The 4,311-nt window shown below is 33.6% G+C and overlaps 1 pseudogene; it reads left to right on the top strand.

The window, feature by feature from the left end:
• The first annotated feature begins 1,019 nt into the window (after nt 1–1,019).
• On the top strand, nt 1,020–2,391 carry LOC106476355 (annotated as a pseudogene).
• The last annotated feature ends 1,920 nt before the right edge of the window (nt 2,392–4,311 follow it).

Raw genomic sequence — 4,311 nt, 5'->3', positions numbered from 1 at the left:
GAATGAAGGTTTTGTTATTTAGAAATAAGAGCGACAAAATCATTTCACTATATGAATTGTTTTGTTTATTAAGTTAATTACAAAACAACACAATGGGCTATCTGTGCTCTGCCCACCACGGGTATCGAAACATGGTTTCTAGCGTTGTAAGTCCTCAGACTTGGGGGGGGGGGGGCTTTACCATGAAAATGCTTCTGTATTAACTTAGCCCCCGAGTGGCTCAGCGGTAAGTATGAAGAGCTTATAACACTAAAAACCGGGTTTCAATACCCATAGTGGACACAGCGCAGGTCGCCCGTTGTGTTTCTTTATGTTTAACTACAAATAACCCGAAATAATTTTGTTCCAAAAGAAGCAAACATAACGTTACTGTCACGTATTGTTAATTCTAATTAGAGCAAAGTAGGACGCGAAATAAAACACATTAATGCTTAACTTTTTAGTAGTCAACATATTTTAACATGAAATTTCTAATATATGGATATAATGTTTTTCCAAGGTACTCCATCTGTATAATATTATAAGTATCATATCAACTAGGAGTCACTAGGTTCAACAGGTCCTCTGGTGTCTATATCCCACCGTGGACAGAACGCAGATATCTCATTGTGAAGGTTTGTGCTAAAAATACAACAACAGCTTCATAAAATAATTATTTTAAGTGTAGCTATAGCACTAACTCAGCCTCTAAAAAACATCAATTATTTGTACTAATTATCTTGGTGCTGACTAGCCACTGACAAAACATCAATTATTTGTACTGATTATCTTGGTGCTGACTAGCCACTGACAGCTTTCACAATTTTATCCATATTATTCTGCACAATTTCAACTTTTAATTACACATTCATTGAAATTATCTACCAAACCATCAACCATGACCTTTGTTATTTCTTAAGATTGTGGACTTGTGATCTTAAATCGATTTTCTCTAAATATTAAGCAAAAAGTTTGTAAAGAACGTCAGTAATGTTTAATTCTTCTTCTTTTTTTTCAGATAACAAATATTAAAATACTGGAGAACATTATAAATCATGAGGTGTTTCAGTTTTCTTATTCTTTTAGTGACGATATGGGTAGCAACCGGAGGTAAGTTGATTTTTTTATAATCTGGTTTACATTCCGAATCTGTCTTTTCTAGCAACTGGAAAAGCTCAAAGAAAATGTATACGTGATATATCGCACGTTTGAAGGCAGATTCTTATTTAATCTGTTATTACTTCTATAATTACTGTGCCTATATCTTTACTATAGTTTTATGTTCATGTTAGAATATTCTTAAGGAAATTAGTTTTGATTATTCGTCAAGCAGTGCTATTTCTATCTTGTTCACGAGCTGTAAATGTATGTATACGTTACGTAACACCGAGTGTACTCTGATCACACATATTCATTCTGAAGATAACAAAACACGTGTTTACGAGTTATAATAATATACAAGTATTATTATGGTGAAACAATGCTTATTCTCTCTCAGTCTTACGATTCGTTAACGAGAAATGTGCCAAACTCTATGCCAATAATGTTTTTTTATTTTAACACAACGTCACTCTAAATTTTCTTATGATCAATTTGACTTTTGTCGGCAAAGACATTATAAGAGTTTATACATATAGTGAATAATCAGATAATAAACATAATATTATTTAATATTTTGATCATACAGTTATCTTAAAAGCAATTTTAATATTCTTCAATGAAATAATAAAAACATTGGTTTATTATTTACATAAAATAACTTGTTTAACTCTCGTTAAGCGTCAATTTCGAGTTTAAATTTGTTGTGTTACTTTTCGTCTGCAGATGTCGCTCGCACGGCTGGAAATATGAATGACTACATCGACAAAGTTCTACAAAACATTAAACAAAACCCAGAATATATCTCAAAAATTGACCCTCTTGTTGTCGGAACTGCAGTAGACGAAGGCAAATTCCGAGCTACTGATGTTGTCGTCAGAGGTCTCTCAAATATTGGACGACGAGGTGACGTGACACTGACAAACGATGTAGCCAATAAGAGAGTGGTTTTGAATGCGAACGTTGGAGTGTCAGGCGTTAGTGCCAGTGGTAAATATAGATACAGGTTGATCGGATTTATTAAGCTAAAGGGAATTGCAAGCTAGAGTGAAAGAAGTAGCTGTACAAATCATTCTGTCAGCTCCTTTGAACGGTGGCCAGGTGATCTTGGTTTCAGCAAAAGTTACTCGGTTTGATGGATTTAAGATAACGAAGGTGTCTGGAGCTTCTTTTCTTTTCAACTGGATTTTAAAATATGCTGCTAATAGAATCGCACGGAAATCAAAAGAGAAAATCGTTTCTGGTATGGAGAGTTCTCTACAGAGATATCTTAAAGATGCCTTAGCGAAAGTTACCTTCCCAGGAAGTGTCTAAATGTTGTTTTGAGAAACACAGATTTGTTTCTAACTTTATACAAACTAAAGTTTAGTTGTTTATATATATATTAGGTTGTATTGTAAATTTAAATAAAAATTCTAACAAAGAACCAGCATATGGTGTTAATTTTGGGTTCTGGATGATATAATGGAATTTAATGCTTAAATAAATGACGAAATAAAAAAGTTTCTACTGACTTTATCTTTTTTCTTCAAGATCTAATAAATATTTCGTATCTAAGGTTTCTTTAGAGTTAGTTATTTTAAAGTTAGTCTATTTTAACGTCCATAATTCCAAACCTAATAAAAAGAGACAGCTATAATATGGAAATAATGTAAGCTTCATCACTGAAACAAAAGGAGCGAGCTTAGTGGTTGTTTACAGTGAGAGGAGACCCTAAGTTACAGCCCAATGTGGAGTATCCTTCGAGGATAAGACGTTGATGCCATAGCCGGATAGTTCGATAATATTCCACCAGAGGTGAATACTTCTATGTAGTTCTGTCAGAATCTGGTAGTTCTATTGAGTCTCATCAGGGAGGGTTAGTTCTGTTGATAGATTACCAAACACCTAGAAATCTACTGATGTCCATGTGACACATCCTGCATATTCGTCTTAAGGAACTTTATTTTGAACTCAATTGTAAAAATTTCGGACTAAATTAGTTTTGCATTATCGCTTTGGTCAGCGTTCCACTTTATAATTTCATTTCACTTTCCATTTACTTAAATATAAATAAAGCTTTTTTGTTTGTGGTGTAAAAAACAAAAAAAAAAACAGTTATATATTTATAGCGCAGCTACTTATGGTGTTTAACGTATTCTACATGGTCTACATTCTTCTGATGAAGTATTAGCATTTTCTGGCTTAAAATAGTCGCATCCTCCAGATCCCCGTAGCGTTTTTCATGCTGATTGTGCTTCGCACAATATGTGTTGGTTTTGTTCTCACAAATTAGAACCCCTCTTTCAAACATTCTGCGTACGGGCCTGATTTAAATGAGTAAAATTAATAATCCATTGTTTTTGTTACAGTTTAAGTTTTTGTACAGAGTAATTTGATTTACACATATGATTATCCAAATACTACTTTAACATATTATCTCTGTAATCCTGAAAACAACTGTGTTTAGTGCTTATCTTACTACTGAAACATTGTTCAGGAAAGAAAAAATAAACAAAATAAAATAAAGACAGGATTGAATACTCGATCTTTCGCATAAAGGTATCAACTTCACACAAGTTTTTATCAGCTGTACAACTGATAAAACTCTTTATTTTATTCACCATATTTACCTAGCATCATCAGGTGGGATATAAGAACTGATGCTAACATAATTGTATCAACTTCACACAAGTTTTTATCAGCTGTACATAGTTAAAACTTTTTATTTTATTCACGGCGTTTCACCATATTTACCTAGCATCATCAGGTGAGATACAAGAACTGATGCTAACATAATTTAATTAAAAAAAATGAAACTAACTGAACCCCTTCCAAAGACAAAGAATTAAAACGATTTATTTTAGAATTAGAAATAATTTCTCAACTTTCTACTGGTATATATCAATTTCTTCGTCCCTCAGGTCCCCTTACTTCTCAAATTTGTGGTCTCCCCAAAACTCAACAACCTGATTTCTCCTTACGTCCTATTGTTTCGGCATACAAAGCTTACAGTTACAATCTAGGAAAATTCTTGTCTTGGGTGTTTTTTTAAATATTGTTGCGTCAGCGAGGTCACGTGACTAGTATCACGCCACGTCCTTCTCGAACCTTCATGAATTATCGGGAGACTAATAGATTGGGGTAGGCTGGTATATATGAGACGCTCACAACGTGACGGAACGAGGTAATGAGTAATTGAATGTATGCGGAGAATATTGTTGGCACGTGAGACGTGAGTTATAGCGTTTGTTA

The sequence above is a fragment of the Limulus polyphemus genome, unplaced genomic scaffold, assembly GCF_000517525.1.
Source record: "Limulus polyphemus unplaced genomic scaffold, Limulus_polyphemus-2.1.2 Scaffold10364, whole genome shotgun sequence".
Taxonomy (NCBI): domain Eukaryota; kingdom Metazoa; phylum Arthropoda; class Merostomata; order Xiphosura; family Limulidae; genus Limulus; species Limulus polyphemus.
The sequence above is the reverse complement of the archived record's forward strand: the minus strand, read 5'-3'. Positions and strand labels throughout refer to the sequence as shown.